Source organism: Protopterus annectens, chromosome 5.part0, assembly GCF_019279795.1.
Source record: "Protopterus annectens isolate FY-2018-M chromosome 5.part0, PAN1.0, whole genome shotgun sequence".
NCBI classification, from domain to species: domain Eukaryota; kingdom Metazoa; phylum Chordata; order Ceratodontiformes; family Protopteridae; genus Protopterus; species Protopterus annectens.
Genome location: NC_056735.1, coordinates 1,496,461,151 through 1,496,481,952, shown reverse-complemented (window position 1 = coordinate 1,496,481,952; position 20,802 = coordinate 1,496,461,151). Strand labels below are relative to the sequence as shown.

Sequence of the window (20,802 nt, the reverse complement as noted above, 5' to 3'; positions counted from 1 at the left end):
GACGTAAATGTGTAGCTCTGAAATATACTTTCAAATCAGATAATCCTAAACCATTTTGTTCTATTAGAAGGATCGTCTTATCTTACTCAGCCATTGGCCTCTTCCCCTCCCAGATAAAATCCTTCAAGTCTTTATTAATTAATGTTCACAACTTCTACCATCATTGATACAATTATGCCTGACGTGTATATATAAACTGAAGTGCCTAAAACATTTTCACTGTGTTTATCTTGCTATCCATATCCATAACCAAGAAGTTCCAGTTCTCAGTTTTTGTATTATTTTTTGTTTTCTTTCTACGCACATTGCCTTAGCTGCCATAACATAATCCTTTTTAACCCATTCACATAAATACTTCAATTTATCATGTCCCCATAAATATGGATATTATTGAACCAATTCATGTGTGGGTACATAGTTTACAGCTATAGCCTTTGTTTTGTTTTCCTTAATTTTATATCCCGATAAGATCTGAAACTGTGTCAAAATATTCCATAACACTGGCCTTTTCTGCGGTGGTGGTGCTGCGGTAGCGTTGTCACCTCACAGTAAGACGTTGTCCTGTTCGATTCTCAGCTAGAGCGTCTTCTGTGTGGAGACATGCATGAATGGGCATACCTTCGTTGAAGGTTGTGCGTCAGGGCCGGCAACTCAGCACGTAAAAATCTACTGCCAATCATTAGCGGACCGGAGTTCCGATGTGGCGACCCCTAACCGGGAAAAGCCGAAAGACACAACTGGGCTTTTCTTTAATGATTTTATTGGGTCAAAAATAATATCATCTGCAAACAAAGCCAACTTTTCTTGATTACCAAACTAATTTTATATATATATATATATATATATATATATATATATATATATATATATATATTTTTTTTTTTGCCAGTGGCTCTAAGCAAATAAGAAAGGAGAAGGAGGACACCACTGTCTGGTTCATCTGTTCAGATACAGCTTAGAGAGGAAACCTTCCACTTTAATTTTGACAGAATCCATCATATATCCTCCTAATTAACTTTATTATTGTATCAGGGAATGCAAATGGTTACATTGACCTACTCAGAAAATTCCAGCTCACTCTGTCAAATGCTATCTCTACAGCAAGACCTTCTAACAGCAGGTTTTATTTTATTACATTTTGCTTCCCATTGGATTTTTCTATTAATGTCAAATGTTTGCCTCCCCTCCACAAAACCATGTTGATCCATATTTATCAGTTTTGGCAACAGCTTTGCAATTCTTTTGCTATTTTTGACATAAACACTTTATAATCATGGTTTAAAGTTGAAACAGGCCAATATAAAACTGGATCAGGTGGGTCTTTACCCTGTTTATGTATTACAGCTACCACAGCTTTTTATCCAGGATATTGGCACTTCCCCACCTTTTAAAGTATTGTTAAACAAAACCTTTCAGCTCTTCATTACTTTCTTTCCTCTTAGCTTCCAAACTTCCACAAGAATGCCATCTATTTCTAGGAACTTTCATGAAGATTGATAATACATTACCATTTTATCTCATCTCCTCCTATCTTAACTGTTAATTGTTGAGCCTCATCTATTTCTGACATTGGCATACCTAAGTCTTCCATAAATATTTCCATTTGTTATTTTTCTTGATGTCCACATTCCTCTGTTTTATACAAATTTTCATGAAATGTTCAAAATATCTCCAATACCTCTATGTATTTATGGTTTATTTTCTTGTTATAGAAGCCTGAAGTTTAGCAACAAACCTTTCTACTGTCTGTTGTCTAAGTCAGTGTGCTAAAAGTTTTTGTTTTCTGGAGTTATTATCAAAAAACAGTTGCTGACAGCAGTTTTTCTAAACCCATGCATATTATCCAGATACCCCCTTATTTTCTGTTTAGGAGTCTGCATTTGTGCATTTGTGGGACTTTTTCTGTAAGATCCCACTTATTCTGCAATGCCTTAACCTTTGTCAGACCCTCTAAATAATTCTTGTGACTTCTTAACCATAACTCATTTTCTTTTATTTTGCTTTTTAAACTCCACTTTCATTTTATCTCACTCTATAACTTCTGATGAAATTTGTATCATCCCTAATAACTCTCGAATAATTTCCATTACCCATTCCTTAAATTTCTGTCTGTTTAACAGGTAGCTGGGGAAGTGCCAGTGTTTCAGTTTTACTCCAGTATCCTAGATTTGTATCTTAGTTGTTACTGGCGCATGATCTGAAATAGATTGTGCACATGTTTCTGTCAAATATCATTTCTGCCTAGTCTAGCCCAATTGTTGTACCATGGATAATAATATGTAAATTCCTACCACTGAATTCACATCTTCCATAAGAAATTATTTTCAAAAATTTCTTCAGAAATCTACCGTTTTCTTATAGTTTCCATTCTGCATACAGCAGATACATCCTCACTTTTGCAAATCAAGTTCCAATCCCCACCTGTAAGTGATATTCCCTGATGAAAGCTGACCATTTCTCTCAATATTTTCCTACACTCATTAAGAGCAGTTTTAGGTGGAATATAAATACATGTCAGAATAATCCTCCTCTCTTTTCAATAGTCCTTAACTACCACAAATCTGTAATTGATATATTTTTTCCCTTCTGTCACTATTAGACCTCCTATAGCATTTATTCTAAGTATTCCTCTTTTCCTTTGTCCTGATACTGTGCTGAATATCTAAATATCCCTCCTGAAATCCTTTCTTTATCAAATTTAAATGCTCATTTCTTCAAAGGTGTGTCCCCTATAGCATTTCTATTTGTTTCCTTTGTGTCTAGACCTGTGAGGCCATTCATGTTCCAAAATAATATGCCTAGTACAGCCATTATAATAAGAAATTATTATTCCCACGTGTTATAAGATGACTTTTTGAAATGACTATTTCCAGCCTTTGTGTTACATGTGCCACTTATGCTTGATGGGTTGATCTTTTATACACTTGTTTCTGGTTATCTCCATTTGAATCTATATCACATTTTACAAGACTTCTGTTTTAAGGAACACTCTCAAACAAAAAAATCAAACATATACCCAGAACGCCATATAACCAATTAACTTAAAACAAACACACACAACTTTTGTAGATCTTCAAATAATGAAGTTTAACCCTCCTGATAGGAACAATTGTCTCAAATTGATAGCTACACACACAGGCATAACTGAACCAACATACGGGTTATAAATGTAAAGATGTTTTCTTATCTTCATTCCCCTCCTAGATGTGAAAGACAGCTCATATGCTTTTAGAAAACATTAACCTTTAGCCTTAAAAACTGTTCTGGCTTTTATTACTTTTCCTATAGTCAGCTAGTGTCCAAGGAATCACAAGTACCAAATGTAGAACTCTTCAAACCCCTCAACTTACTGTGAAAAATTATTTGCCAAAGGAAAACTTTCATTACATTTAGTGTCCTCTTATTTACTGGCTTACACAAAAAAACTGTTATTAGATTAAGCCAAATATCTAAATCCAGCTATTCACTTATGCAAAAGTAAGAAAGAACATGTCAGGTATACATGCATGATGTGCACTTTAACATCCCACCCCCACTCAATAACTCAATATTACAGCATATTAACTTAAACAAACTTATGTCCAGCCCTTCTTCTCTTTTTACATTGTAATGCCTACATTTCCTAAAATCAGAAAAGAAGAAAAAAGGGTTCTGTTTACACTAGTATCTTCATTACATGCAAAAATAACTGAAATGCATTACTATATAACATTCAACTTATGCCCTGAAATGTTTTATATAAATAATATTAATGCAGTTTGTTTTACTTACTGTTATTTTTCTTTTTTTCTCCCTCCCTTTAAGGTCCTTCCAAACATTAATGGCATGACATGGGGCACAAGTATTTCAGCCCCCCAAACGTTTAACAAAGTCAAAGAGTCCAGTCTTTGCATTGTTTCTTGTGAGGCATATTTCACAATGTGATTGATGTTTATATTCTCACATTTATTCACAAATTTCAATATTGCTGGTCTTCTTTCTGTTCATCTACATCTCCCAACTTCATACTCCAATTCAGGTGACGTTACTCCCAATTCTTCTATTCAGCTCCTGTGCTTTTTGTCTGTCTCTCAAGCATTTTCCTTTAAATAATTGGAAAAAGGTTTGACCAGTAAAGTCTCTCTATAAGCTTTATTATCAGAAGAATGAGAAGCAGGATCTCCTGTTTAATGGCTCACTTTTTATTGGACAAACTTTTGTATTTCCTCCTTCACCTGATCTACATAAAAAAAGACTTAGAACCTCCAAGAAAAAAATATTCTAAAAACAGCTTGAATCTCACACATGCCTCCCAACATTCCATGATTTTTGGAATAAATTTGCTTCTCTCCTGTCTGGTTTACAGTCAATGATCATTTTCCACAAACATTCTGCTATCTCCAGTTTTTAATACTGTGCCATTTTGCCACTTTTTTGTCATGATCATTTTTGTTCGGCTGGTGTGATTGCATCTTTACTACTACAGATCTTGGCTGATTTCTAGTGATGCGCCCTCTCAGTTAGAATACTAGCTAGTTGTTTATTTTGCTTTCATAAAAATAATAGAGTTATTTCCTTCTAGTTTTTCTCATACAGCAGAAAATCTCAGATTTCCTGTATGTGTTCTGTCCTCTAATTCTATCATTCTTTGAAACAGCTGCTCTTGAGCAGTGTTATACTCAACTAGCTATTTCTTCATTCTCACCTCAGATGTTTGCAGTTTCATAAGATCATCTGAATGGTTGTTTAAAGCTTCTTCTGTTTTCCTCAGCCTTTTGTTATTTGAGGTGATATACTCATTCAATGTTTCATTTATGTTAATCAGCTCTGAACACTTTTGATTTTTTCCCTATACATTACCGGAAGCAATGTCTTGCATCAAAGCTGAAGCTGAACTGCTTCTTGCTGCTTTTGATGAACAGCTGCAGGTTTTTTCCACTCAGTGTTTTTTCTTCACATTTTCTAGTTGATTTTCTTTCAGGCTCTCTAAATTTCTTCTTTGCTGGCATCCAGGCAATTTACTTGATAGCCAGTAAACTAATTTTCTAAAACTTGCAGAGTTTTTATCTCTCGGTTTCTTTTTTCACACTGGGAAAACTGAAATTAAACTGCTGATCATTGTGCAGCCATCTTGGAAGTGCCATGGCACCTAGTTTTTGATTCAACTTAACGATGGAAAGAGATATCATGTGAAAACTACAGAAAGAAGCTTTATTCATATGGAGCAGGTCTAGAATATTATATCCTCTAGTGATTTTGTTAACAATCAGGTCTAGGGAGTTTTTTGTTTATTAAATCTAATTTTTGGCCATATCCTACATTGGAGGTATAGCTTACTCCAGTTTACTGAGGGGTAGTTAATTCTTCCAAAATAAAGAAGTTCTTCTTTATAGGAGTTGAACACCTTACATGAATTTTGGGGATGTATGCAATGCCCTGTATCAGACTATAAATTGATAGGTGGTCCTATCTGGTGTGATTTGGAGCTCAATGTCTATCATTTGTGGATATATGGGATAAGGTCCTTAACATATATGGGGACACCACCACAGTCATCATCAAGTCTGAAGGCATGGAAACCAAAAAAAAAAAAAAACAGGTATGGAGGGACTGTTTTCTGAACATTTAAACCACATTTCAGTAATTACACAGATATGGGTATGTTCCAAAGGCAGGAGAGACTCATCATTGGACAGTTTGTTGTTGAGATTTCTGACACTGAGCATAGCTACCTTAATTCAGTCCTGTTTTCAATTTGATATATTAGTTACTCTGAATTGTCCATTACTTGAATTCTGCCTAAAAAGGCACTATAGAGCAGCAAAGGCTTTCATGCATAGATCTTTCAATGACTGGTGCAAAACATCCTTTGCAAACAAATAAAATAGTTAAGCAACTCATTCCATGTTGTCATATATTGGACACCCATGGAATGACCCCAATCATTTATCCAATTGTTGAAGCAGTTTTCTTTTGTTTGTTTCTAGGCACCATTTTTAGAGAAGGAAGAATTCTAGTAAGTACCAGAGTCACCCCTACATTGACCATCACCATGCCAGGGTCAAATTAGTTAGCCAAAAGGGTCTTAATGGCCTTTCAGATTTCAGAATTCCTGGCAATGTAAAGAAAACTCACCACTCACCATTACCCTGCAATCTTCCAACTTGGTCAGAGGAGAAACAAGATACTTGACTATAGAGCCACTGTTCACTAAGATGTTTTATTTTTAGACTGTTCTGATGTGTTGGATTCAAAATAATTTAACTTTGGTGACTCTTCATTGAAAGTGTGCCTGAAGGACTGAGTGGTGCCAGATTTTCACTATAACCTAGTTCACATGAGTCTAGGAGTCTTGTCAATTATTATTATTATTATTATTATTTACATTTTCAGTATAAGACATATTAGAATGGGTTGCTGTAAAGTGTGGCAGTTGTGTGTTTTTCACGGTTCACATTTTTGTACCAGGCAGATGCCTCCATACTTGTTAAATATTTGCATCACTCACAAACATAATTTCTTATTATGAATAAGAGTTCATTATCTGTGAGGATGAGGCAGTTACTACACTGTCTAAAGGTACTAAATACTATGAGACAGGCAAATGAAGGAAACAAGCAGACTGACCTTCCTTCAGATTTTGAGAATAGTGAGTACTATATGTAGTTAATGAGATGGTTAATGGGCTAAGCAGTGGAGGAATGTAACTATATATTTATTTTATTTTATTTATTTTACATTTGTTTAAAGGGGAAGTCCAACTGGATGAATTGTCCATTTTCAGCGCAGAAAAAGCTCTGTTAAATACAACAGACAGACCAACCTAAAAATAGTATGTATAAGACAAGAATATGTTACAATATTGAATTTAAATAAAATTTTGCTTATTACAGAAGAAACAGAAGCAGATCATGTATGGGAGAGATTACATTTCTAGAATGATGAAAAAGAACTTAAGTAACATATGTATAAAATTTATACAGAAGAATAAGTATGCAACAAAAGCAATTAAACTCACCATTTGAATAGTAAAGTTAAGGCTTTCTGTAATGGGAAAATAGCAAATGAACATGGCATGGTGGATATAAAAGGGGAGAGCTGTAATTTGTGTTGCTAGCTGTTTGTGAACTATTTACGAACCTGGAACAGAGCAGGAACATATCCATGTACTAGACAAGCGAGATTTGAGAAGTTTTGCAAAGTTAGATTTGCTGGCTGTGGACCTTCTGTTGAGAGGCAAGGAATTCCAGATTTTTGTAATGCAATTAGAGTAAAGGGAATCCCCAATAGAATTTTTACTTTTGGTTATATTGATTAATGATTTGTTACTGGAATGTAGATACAGGTTATTACAGTAGTGATTTAGTAAGTTTTGAAGAGATGGAGTTTTCTCAGGTTGGTAGAGTATTTGATGGGCCATTGTAAGTTGATTGAAGGAAACCAGATTGGGTAATTCTTGCCAGGAGAACTGTTTAAGGGCTAAACAATGACGGGATTTATAATTTGAATCAGTGGCGAATTTTGCAATTTTATTGTAGCAGATGTTAAGTTTGTTTAAATCAGATTTTTTTAGATTAACAAGAATGGGAGAAGCATAGATGAGAGTAGAGACTAGGTGGGTTTTTGCAATGATAGCCTTAGTATTATTGGTTAGATATATTTTACTCCTGTATAGGGTGGCAAGTTTTTTGTGTACTTTTTTTATTGTCTGGGAATGTGTAGGTCAAATTTCATGTTTTGATCTATAGTAACTCTGGGAAGTTTGGTTTGGCGAACTGGAGTAATGATAGAATTGTTAGATGAGGTGATTCTGAATGGTGGGATGGGGACTTTTGGGATGGAACAGCATCAATTGTGTCTTATTGGGATTAAGTATAAGTTGTGCATTGAATAGCCACAATTCAACAGCAGTGAAGGACTCGAGTTATTTTTTGAAGTTATTAAAGTGTTGGAGCCGAACATATTAGGGTTGAGTCATCTGCATATTGTACCAAGGTGGCATGAAGAATGGCAGTATGAAGGTTGTCAACAAATATAATAAAAAGAAGAGGACCTAGGACAGACCCTTGTGGAACGTGGAAAGTAATCAGCCAGAAGAGGAGAGAGGTGACTTTACCATTTTACAGCCTGTTGGCAGTCAGTTAAATAGTCCTGGAACCATACAAGTGTAGAATGGCTTAGTTTTAGATCAGAAAGTACATTTAAGAGTTTGTTGTGTGATAGAGTACTGAAAGCATTTGAAAGATCTAGAAAGAAGAAACACGGTTGTCTTCATTCTGGTGAAGATTAACAATCTTAGTAAAGTTCATGAGGGATGTGGCAGTGCTGTGATTAGGTTGGAATCTGTGCTGAGTATTAGACAGAATATTATTAGTGGAGAGATAGTTTAGAATTTGAGAATGTATGCATTTTTTAAGAATTTTTGATAATAGGGATAAAATAGCTATAGGCCATTAGTTGGATAGTTCTGCTAAGTTTCCACCTTTATGTAATGTATGATATGTGATATTTTCCAGAGTGCTAGGACTTATTGCTCTGTGATGAACCAATTTATGAGTATAGAGACTGGATATGAAATAATTTCAGCAGCAATTCTGAGGTAACCGCCAGGTAGATTGTCTGCTGCAAGGTTGTAAGTTTAAGCTTTTTATTGTATTTCTTTATAGTAGCTATTAGGACAGGCTGTAGGTAAAGTACTTGCCATTTTGTATTGATGATGGGAGGGATGGAGGAGGTGATGAGCAGTTGTTGTTTGTAAGGGTTAGTATGGACTCATTGAAATATTTACTAAACTGGGTGGCAATGTTATCTGTAATGTTGCTGGATGATGGGGACTGTGTGCCAACCTGACCAGGTTGTAGAATTTTGTTAATGGCAGACACAAACTTTTGTGGGTCTTTTTGTGTTTTGATTGTATGTCACTGCAGAGGGTTTTTTTGTCCTTTGTCTTTTAGATTTGTTTTTTAGTTCTAGATATGTCTGTCAATTTGCTACATTTTTATTGTTCAGCCATTTTTTCCAGGCCTTGTCTGTATCTTTTAGTAGTGATCAAATCTCTTATGGAAGGTTTACAGTGAGCTATCACATTACCTAATTTACTTAAATTGGGTTTGGTAGGTAGGGGTACACTGCATATAATTATAGGAAATAAATGAGGTAAATTAGGTTTTACTGGTGGGGGCACACTGCCTGACTTAATAAAGTAAATAAAGTAATTTTGGTTAAATTTTAATGCTCTGACAAGGGAAGTAGAGAAATTACAGAATTGCTATGCAATTGGAGGGTATGATCTATGTGGAGCAACTATGGGCTGCTTTGGGCAGTGTACAGGCTACTTAGGACTGTGTTGAGCGATTGTGGGATCAAGAGCATTAGACTATTTTCGGCAACACTGACAAAAGCTGAAAAATTCAAATGAGCACACTGACCAATAGCAAAAAACACTCATCAAGTTTCTACAGAAATACAAGGTCTAGAAGTCACTGGAGAAAACCATGATGTAATTTTCTGCTGGATTACTAAAAGCACAAGAAAGTGTACAGTAAAGTGATTATGTAGTAAACTCAAAATAAAAAACAGAAAAAGGCTTAAGAGAATCCTGCAGGGCTGATTCACTGGTAAGGTAAATGCAGCAGGAGGTGTATGTAACTATGGTAGAATACAGAAAATATACAGAAAGTTCTTCAGCGAGTGGTAGTCTTGTTCCAGATGTTGTGGGTTTAAATGTCAGAAAAAAAACAGGTTGCTACATGTAGGCACTGGACTGTGCAATAAGCAGGTAGGAAGATATGAAAGACAGGGTAACTCAAGTTTTAGCAGACTAAGAAGAGGAAGTTCTAGTTTGATCTTCTAATGCTCAATGCTATGAGCAGATGAGAACAAACTGGAATAAGCTTCCAAAGACCATTTGTACTAAGGGCAAGAAAGCAAACATTAGGTATCAATGGGTGTTAAAGGTATTTAAATAACTAAAAGGGAGTGACTTTGAAAAATGATAGTTTTGTACCTCAACACTTTTATCTCAAGTGATGAATGAAACTTCTTCAGGAGTTAAGCTGACTTTTATTAAAATGCTAATTGTATGTGCTAACTACTGGTCAGATGATAGTTAAACTGCTTAGCTGACATTAAAATCAGTAATAAAAGAAAGATTTGATGAATATAATGTATAATATAAATATCTAAGCTATGAAGATTTGATGAATGTAATGCGTAATATACATATCTAAGCTACGAAATATAAAAGTATCTTCTGTGATAAATATATTATTAATAATAAACAGTTAATTGTAAACACTAATATACTTTATAATTGTGTATTTTCATATGAATTAAAGACACTGTTTTTTTAATTCATAACTGTCTTACATTGAACACACTATTTTAATATATCATTTATTCCAGGTTGGGTACTAGCATTCAAGTATATTTGCCAAATCAGTTCTTTTTGTTCTAATATTACTTCCCAAAAGCCCCCTTTATTCTCTTCCAATATTTTCTCCAGTATGAACAAGCAGAATCTTTTAAAGTTCATACAGTTCGTGGAACCTTCAGACAGTGCATTTCAGTCATCTCTCCTTTCGATGTAGTATATTTGGCACTGTGTTTGTCCTGTGATGAATTTTATGTTGGAAAGACAGAGAGAAAATTTAAAAAAGGGATCCAAGAACATATGTATAACAGCAAAAGCACTGATGTTGAGCTATTTAATTAATTTTATTATATTGATAAAGTCTTGTTTTTGTGATTCCTGGAGTCTGCTCATACTACATGTGTCTTTTTTTGTTACTGGTTTGGCACATATACTTTGGAGTCAGGTAAAGTTCTAGTTTAAACTTAATGACAACAGTCAATGAAAGAGGAGAAGAAAGGAGTTTTTTGGTCAATCAGCATAAGGGGAAGATGACAAGAGAGGGACATAAGAATACAATAAAAGCCGGTCAGAAGGGCAAGACTTTTGCAGCCACTTAGTTTCTTTCTCAGTAGCCCAAGACATGCACAGACTGAAGTGGAAGGTCTAATTTAAAACTCTTGGGACACAGACAATGGCATTTAACATAAGCACTGAACCTATCTGTCCTGGTTCTCAATTTCTCTCACAAAATAATAGTAATAATAATAATAATAATAATAATAATAATAATAATATGAATTAATTGCAAAGTTAGACCACTTGAAGGCAAAACAGTGAATCTATTTACTGGAATTACAGAACATAGGCCTAAAAAGGGTGTGCACTACTCTATCAAGATGCTGTTGGGGTCAGAAGAAATAAAAACACTAATATGAAATGTCTTAATGATTTTAAATAGCTAAAGTAGAGATACGCTATTAACATAAGACAGAAAACAAGAAGGAAATATCTATACAGATAGTTAAAATGTAACAATAACAAGAAATGAGAATTTTTAGACACTTAGCTAGCTTTTTGAATTTCAACCACTCCGCTGTATTGTTGAATAGATTGAGATTGGCTCAAACAGAAGTGGTAGACTTAAATAAAAACCTCTTTGGCTTCAGAAAATAGCAATTAACAACAAACTTACCCCTGCCTGCTCTCAAAACATATGAAACTCAATGTGGTTCTCAGCTTCTAGCACAGAAAGACTATCAGGTTTTAATAGCCAAAGGTCAGACCACTTAAAAGGCAAAATCAGTTTAGTTAGTTAGTGTTAATCACTTCAGTCATACCTTATGACATGCACCATTCTTTCCACAGTTCGATGAGGTTTTATGCAATATCATTCCAGGAATGAAATGCACACAGTTGAAAAGAGTCCCTTAAAGGGATAATTGTTGGAGGCTCACTCAAGTAATGGTATGGGAAGTTGCATTCTGCCTCTCCTAGTTTCTAGCACATTCTGCCATTTAATTTGTCCTCTTCTTGCACTGTGTTAATGTGTGGTTTCTTCCACTAACTGCATTAATATCCATGACAACTTGATTCCAGGCTTTTCCCCTAAGGGCTGCCATGAGGATGTGATTTTCCTCATGACTGAAGTTGTCCTTTCTCTGCTTTGATTCCTTGTTCTACATTATTACTGCACATGAAAAAATATTCTAGTCACCCATAAAAACGGTGATGTCTACAGTAGTGAGGAAATCATTCTATGCTGTGCAACTTATAAGCAAAGGTATGGCATCTAGATCCAAGGAAATTATTATTCCACTGTATTGAGCATTCATCAGACCTATCATCTAGTACAATTCCCCTTTGGTATGGACCTAACCAATCATATCCAACAAATGGAATGTCCACAGAGGTTCCTCACTAAAAGAATACAGGGTGTAAGTAAAATGTCCTGTGTAGACCATTTCAAGGCCCTATCCCTGTATTCTGTCTCCTACAGGCTGTTGAGGGGAGATCTATGCCTGCCATACAGGGCATTGTCAGACCCAACTCTGATGGACCTCCTGCATGACAGCCTAACAAACAGCACCAGAGTTACCCATTTTAAAGACTTAAACCTTGTCTGTGATATAAATAGGACCTGCTGGAGAGACAGGTATATATCCCAAAGACTACCCCGTCTCTGGAACAGGCTCCTAATCCATGTGAAGCAGAGTTCCTCCCTAAACCAATTCAAATGTAACTTGGACAATTGGCTAGAAAACAGGAAATTCATCCCTGGTTTGTCAGCTATGTCTCTATTAGACACAAGCAGCCTGTAAATGGTTCATCTCCCAAGCTCCGGCTTGTAAATGTTTCAACTCCCAAGCCGCTTCTTACACCTATCAATCGTACCAGAACTTGTCAGAGATTTGTGATGTGTGGCTAGGCTTAAAAAGGCCTGTGTTGTCATTAGCCTAGTAAGCACCTATGAACCTATGTAATCATCAGTCAGATAACACAACAATGAAAGCATGCCTCCTGTCATCGGTAGGTGAAACAAACTCTGTAAATATATATATGTGTAAAATCTTAGTCCAGACAAGTAAAATTGTGCCACAGAAATGTCTCCAGTATCATAAATACATTCATAACAGTAAAGCAATTAGTTTGTTAACAGAGTCATCCTTCCCCTAGCCCCTACCACTGTATTGTATTCATAATGCTGTCATTTTTCAGTCTTCAGTCACACTCAGAAATCTCAAAGAAAAGAGACATTGTTCGGCCAACAGCACATCAATAGCACTTCAGTAATTCAAAATCAAAATGCAACATTTGTACTATGTATGCACAATCACTACATGACATCAAAGAAAATAATTTTCTCAGTGATCACTAGTCATTTTCAATATTGCACTAATGAGTTTCCATTTACAAATGACAGCTTTACACTACTCACTAAAACTATTGTAATAAGCCCATTATATCAGTAACACAAGCATCTCTTAAAGTGAGCTCAATAATTTTACAAAATTTTGAAGTGTTTCATATTAATTTGCAATATTTCTATTGCATTTTCTCACTTTAAAATGTATGTGGTTTTCCTTGCCATTTGTTGCCTTACTGAAGTAAACACCCATTAATATGGTGGTCTTCAATTATTTCACATAAATTTAGGTCCATTTACAATTTCATATGCAAATTAGGTCATTTTCTGTTTATCTCTATTAATCATAGTAATATACAAATGTGTACAGCTAGTTATTCATGGCAGTTGATCTCACTTGTGTTTGAATGTTGCCTTTGGGCTCACATGAATGCACTACAGAAAGAGTCAAAATGTGTACCAGTCCTCAGCAGTCCCCAGTATGCCACAGGAATGTGTGGATAGCCTCAGATATGCTCAAAGCTAAATACATTAAGAAAAAGCAAAAGAGTCATATGCATGTGAGTTTGCACTACCATCTAACATCATCTGGCAACCTTATTACCTCAAAGCACTCAACATTTAATAAAAGTTGATACTCACCCACATAGGATTACTTATTTCTGCAAAAAGAACTCCCCTTGCCAAAAAAAAAATCTGCTGTTGCTGAACTGCACAAGGCAAGTAAAATGACTTTTAGGTGTAAAACTCCCAAAAAGCTAGTTAAGGCAAATGCACAGAAGAAGGAGCAATTGTAGGTAATATAAAGAAAATAATTAATGCAATGTGAATATATTCCTTAAAAATGTATGTGACAAAGCATTTTTGGTTAAACCAAACTTGCCAATGATAACAGTACCTGGTCTAACGCCCCTGCTGGTTAACTGTGTTTGATTAAGGTGATGTCATACCCAGACAGAGTGGTTCTAAACCTGTGAATCACAGCCCTTCCAATACTTTCTTCATTCTGGTCCTGACATGTTGAACGATGGCAGCACCTTTGAAGGCATGAGGTTGCACTCTGAGCTGGTCAGATAAGAAGAGTAAAGTTATGGTCTACCTTCTTAGATAGTCATACCTGGAAAAGATTCAGGCCTGTGTAATGTGGAATGAGTGGAGGAAGATTGATATCTGTGAGAAGTTAGGAGAACACCTGTCATTCCTGCCATGGATCACCTCCTCTGGCCAACAAGACTACCACAGAGACAGTAACCTAAAGAAGTACGGGTCCAACTAGAGAGCTGAGTGGGTTAACCACATAGTGCTGAGAAAGCCATAGTTCTATAGCAAGTATAACTGTATAACTTTATTTCTTTCATTTTTTTATCATACTAAAGATAAAAATAAAATATATGAATGTTACATAACTGAAAGTACTTGTTAGGGAAATGTGTGTACCTGCAAATATGTATCTATAATGTTATGACAATAATGCAAATGAAAATATAAACATATCTGTATCCAAAACTGCATCTGTATATAAATATAGGAAATTCTATTGTAATAACATAATGGATTGTACAAATTCAAATATAATATACATACGCACACACACACACACACACACACACACACATATATATGTGTGTGTGTGTGTGTGTGTGTGTATATATATATATATATATATATATATATATATATATATATATATATATATATCTATGCGTGTGTGTGTGTGTGTGTAATATATATATATATATATATATATATATATATATATATATATATATATATATATATATATATATATATATATATATATATATATATATATGGGTCTACCTGACAACGTCGACAAGCCACAACATCGACAACAAGTTTACCAACGCCAGAAGATCGACAATTGAGAAGACCGACGGATGAAAACACCGGCGCTGAGAACACCGACATGGGAAAAGGCTGTGTAAGTATGCGGTAGTGACGGACGTTAGGGTGCGAGTAAGGTAAGTGTGCGATATTGACGGTCTGTAGGGATAGGGGTGGGTTAAGTGAGTTAGGGTTAGGGCGCGGGTTAGGTAAGTGTGCGGTAGTGATAGTCTTTGGGTTAGGGGCGGGTTAAGTGAGTTAGGGTTAGGGCGGGTTAGGTAAGTGTCGGTAGTGATAGTCTTTGGTTTAGGCGGGTTAAGTGAGTTAGGGTTAGGGCGGGTTAGGTAAGTGTCGGTAGTGATAGTCTTTGGGTTAGGCGGGTTAAGTGAGTTAGGGTTAGGCGGGTTAGGTAAGTGTGTGATAGTGACGGACCTTAGGGTTAGGGTTTGGGTTAAGGTTGTAGATAGCTGTGTATGTGAGGTTTAGTGTGGGTTTGTAAGGATTTTGGTGTTGTTGTGTTGTGTGTGTGCTTTTTGGACAGGGGATTTGTTTTGATGTGCTGTCGGTAAAATGGTTGTCGATGTTGTGGCTTTTCGATCTTGTGGACTGTCGGTTATGTGGTGTCGGTAAACTGGTTGTCGATGTTGTGGCTTGTCGACGTTGTCAGGTAGACCCATATATATATATATAAGTATGTAAGAGTGGTACAGGATATGTACAAGGGTAGTGTGACAGCGGTGAGGTCTGCGGTGGGAATGACAGATGCATTTAAGGTGGAGGTAGGGTTACATCAAGGATCAGCTCTGAGCCCTTTCTTATTTGCAATGGTGATGGACAGGTTGACAGACGAGATCAGACAGGAGTCCCCGTGGACTATGATGTTTGCAGATGACAATGTGATCTGTAGTGAGAGTAGGAAACAGGTGGAGGAGACCCTGGAGAGATGGAGATATGCTCTAGAGAGAATAGGAATGAAGGTCAGCAGGACTAAGACAGAATATATGTGTGTGAATGAGAGGGAGGATAGAGGAATGGTGAGGATGCAAGGAGTAGAGGTGACAAAGGTGGATGAGTTTAAATACTTGAGGTCAATAGTTCAGAGTAACGGTGAGTGTGGAAGACAGGTGAAGAAGAGAGTACAGGCAGGATGGAGTGGGTGGAGAAGAGTGTCAGCAGTGATTTGTGACAGACGAGTACCTGTCAGAGTGAAAGGGAAGGTCTACAAGAAGGTAGTGAGACTAGCTATGTTATATGGGTTGGAGACAGTGGCATTGACAAAAAGGCAGGAGTTTGAGCTGGATGTGGCAGAATTAAAGATGTTAAGATTTGCACTGGGTGTGACAAGGGTGGACAGGATTAGGAATAAGTATATTAGAGGGTCAGCCCAGGTTGGAAGGTTTGGAGACAAAGCCAGAGAGGCACAATTACATTGGTTTGGACATGTGCTGAGGAGGGATGCTGAGTATATAGGGAAACATATGCTAAGGATGAAGCTACTAGGTAACAGGAAAAGAGGAAGGCCTAAGATAAGGTTTATGGATGTGGTGAGAGAGGACATGCAGGTGGTTGGTGTGACAGAGCAAGATGCAGAGGACAGGAAGAAATGGAAACAGGTGATCTGTTGTGGCGACCCCTAACGGGAACAGCCGAAAGAAGATGATATATATATATATATATATATATATATATATATATATATATATATATATATATCTGTAAATTGCCAATACACATCTGTATGAGTACACTTACAGCTATTTTTATGTACAAAATGTGTGCATTTTTACAGAAAACAAAAAAAAAATACTTTGCCATGTTACTTAATATAGTATTACATTACCTTTGGTAGTAGTTAAAGTACATGCAGACAGTTTTCATAAAGAAAGGATTTTGTTTCTGTAGGTCAGAAAAGTATTTATTAGTCTAGTAATAGTATAAGATAGTCATTTTTTCCACAATACTAACTGCACATACAAGATGCCTCAACTCAGTGAGGCACCACACCCTAGGTAGAGTAGAGAATGAGGGAGGGAGGTAGGGGTTGCAGTGCAAAGTAAATGACCAGCACATACATTAGTGAGAAATGACCAGTTGTTTTACTTCTGTATAACACCTGTATGCTTTTTAAATCATCCTCTTATATACATATTATTTTACAGAAAACTGTCAAAGCACATATTTTGTTCAGCTAAGGAACTGAAAATATCATTGAATTGCTGGATTTTTCTGTGTGTGTACACCTTCTGCCTGAACACAATTTACTGGCTTTTGTTACATGTAAAGCATTGCATTTTAGAACACCAGTCCACCAAACAGACAAGCTGTTCACGCCTATAAAAATGTAACAATTTATTTAAATCTTGCAATAAAGGAAATATATGCACAATATCAGAATTCAGTACATTACTGCAACAATTGTTAAGAAATATGTTGGTATATAAATGCAGAATTCTTATTTAAGTGACTTCATTAATGTATATAAAGAAATAATTTATATAGGATGGTAACTGAAGCACTTTAGTGCAGTCAGTACATTCCTGCAACCAAATGTAAAATATATGTCAAAATATAAATGCAGTATTCTGTCTTTAATTGATTTTATATTATGTAAGTATTTATAAATGGTGTTTACAGTACAATATACTGCAAACAAATGAAAATCAGGCACAGATATGATCATTTATATTAGTATAGAAAACTGCAGCATGTTAACCCCACCAAAACTTGATAGAAATATACTCTTTCTTCATAAGTATGCATAAACACTTTCCATATCATTTCATCCCAAGAATGCTTAAGCACTTTCCATATCATTCTTCCCACATGCACAAAAGATCTTTCCAGATCAGTAGTTCTATGTATGCATAAGCACTTTCCATACATTCTGTTTTACTTCAATAAAGATTTATAAAAATAAAAAGTTTTCAAAAAATATATCAAATGTTTCATAATATGCTAAATGAAATTGTGTGCATTTTCTCTTTTGTCTTATCCACTTTTCTTTGTTTTGTTTTTTCTTATTTTATTATGTTTTCCTTTCTCCTTTATTTTCTTTCTATCTCATGTATGTTCATTTTGTTTACAGATTCAAATTTTCTAGTATCAGTCCAAGTACGTACCTCCCAACTTATGGAGCATTCATCTAATGCATTGTTCATGGACATCCTTGCATGGTCACGGTGGTGTCATCAATCCTGCAGGGGCACTGAAGTATGGCAGTCTAGCAAGCTTCACGGAATGGATGCCTTGAGTCTTGTTTGAGGATTTGCTGGACTGGGTCATGAACAGACAGCTTCAGCCAATCGAGGGCTGCTTTCAGTGGATGGAAGATTCATTGCTCCTTTTGATGCTGACCACCGTGCCAACACAGACTTCCACGCCTTCAACACTGGTGGGGAGAGGTCTGTGGTGACATGGGCCCCTTCAACATTGGCAGTGGAAATGTTTGAGGCTCTGTGAACTGGGGACTCTGTCTAGTGCCATTTCTCATCACCATTTCTTCCCTTACTCTTTGTCCTACACCCTCTCACCTATTTCCCACCTCAAATACCCTCTTATAAAAAAAATTGAAAAATGAGGGGGGGGGGTCGATCAATCACCAAAATGTAGTGCTCCTCCTATGCTGGTTGTCTTTGTTGTGTCTCCTTATTTCCATTCTTTAAAGCAAACAACAAGAAGTCCACATATGGCTACTCCTATATAAAATATTTCAAATACCTTAATTTTTGAAACAAAATATTAATAATAAAAGCTACACAGTCCACAATTTGCCTTATGTCTTTCAAGCATGACTGCGTATAGCAGTGCCCATCTGCAATACCTGAATACGTTCAAAGTAATACGAAGCCTAAGGCTTTCACAATGTACTTTGTGTGTACTTAACACTTAACTTTAGGTACTTTGTGCTTCTGCCATAACTAGGTGCATTTATTTGGTATGAATAACCTGTGTGTAGCTTATTTGCATATATGTGTAGTGCCACTCTTTGCAGATAACAGCTATGTAGCTATGAAGTCCCGGAGTATGAGTACCCCTCCATAATTAATAAAAGACATACAATTTAAAATGTGTAGCTAGTTTTAGTCATTATGAGCAACCCAGACCATCAAAAGCCAGTATAAAAAGATAATTTTTGAGTACTTGTCTAAAACTGGCCAATGATGGGCACTCTCTGAGCCAGTACGGTGGCAAGTTTTTCGGAGGAGGAACTTGATAGGAAAATGTTCTGTAACCCAAGGACTCAAGACTAACTTGTGAAACTGCCAGCACACCCTAAGAGTCAGAACTCAACATCCACATAGTGCATCAGGATACAGCAAGCTCTTTCAGGTAACAGGGGTCCAGGTTGGGAATGGATAATGAACTAACACTAGAATATTGATTATCCTGTAACAAACAGGAAGTCAATGAATGCTGCACAGAACAGGCACAATATGCTGATAAAAATCATACCAGTATGTTGGCTAGCTTCAGACTTCTACACCATCTATGCATATTAAGCTCAATGTTAGGTAGGCTCAGGTAAAGGGCATTGCAGTAATATTGTCTGAAAGAGGTCAAGGCGTGAAAAGCAACTGAAGGATATGCTTGAGGTATGAAATGGTTAATCCTGAAGATGCTTCACAAATGGGAACGAAAATACTTCACAACAGCAGACACCTGGTCCTTATATATTTGCCGTGGGTCAAGAATAATACAAATGTGTCACACAGACACACACACACACACACACACACACACACACACACACACACACACACACACACACACACACACACACACACACACGCACGCACACATCCATTTGTCAATAAACAAACCTCTCTTGGTCCATCACTATTACAGAAAATACTCACCAATACACACACACACAGCCACACACACCCACACACACACACACACACACACACACACACACACACACACACACACACACACACACACACACACACACACACACACACACACACACACACACACACACACACACACACACACACACACACACACAAATATCTCAACTCTCGATTTCCTTCCAAAACTCCCATAGTGCAACCAGATACAACTGCCCCTATTACTACATTCATTAAGCTTAATTTCTTCCCCTACAGATACACATCCCCCTTGCCCATACATATAAACAAACTAATACCCCCCCAATCCTCTTCTTCTCTGAATTTAACTGTACTGTATGTATTCCCATATAAGTAAATGCATGACCTTTGTACTTTTACAATGGTGAGAATAAAATATTACTCAGATGAGTGGCTCTTCCCTTTGTCTGTCAATTGAGCAAATCAGCAGCTGCAGAGAATTTCCATGGGACAACACTTGGGTAATTAGTATGCAGCTGTGATGCTGAGACTGAGCTCCATGTTGATGCCCCTCATGTGAAAAACCTTAGTAGTAGAGAAGTCTGTGAATCAGAAAGGTTCACTACAATGAACACTTCAAAGCTATGGCTTCCTTTCTTGATACACCTTCCTGAATCTTCACTAAACCGTTTAGACCTGATATATTTCTAGGATACAAAACTCTATGAGGATCACCTTTGAGGTTTCAGAGTCTGTTTTTCTAATACAATATACCACAACAAATACACATATTCCCATCATATTATCACTGAAACAACATTTCCATTTAAGTTGTGTAACTAAATTCTGTAATGAAATATTGAAAAGAAAAAGTAGTTGAGATAGTCAATCCTGAAATGCATTAAATGTGTATTTCTTATTATTAATGCAGACTAAGAGCCTTAGGC

General features: G+C 36.3%; 1 long non-coding RNA gene across 2 annotated transcripts in view; it reads left to right on the top strand.

The window, feature by feature from the left end:
• The window catches only part of LOC122801759, a 243,627-nt gene that overhangs the window by 100,071 nt on the left and 122,754 nt on the right, over nt 1-20,802 (top strand). Inside the window, exon 3 of one of the 2 annotated variants that reach the window (XR_006364796.1) lies at nt 18,127-19,953. The exons of the other annotated variant lie outside the window; for it this stretch is intronic. This is a non-coding gene — a long non-coding RNA (uncharacterized LOC122801759). Of the gene's footprint in view, nt 1-18,126; nt 19,954-20,802 lie in introns of those variants that run through there. 2 annotated transcript variants of the gene reach the window in all.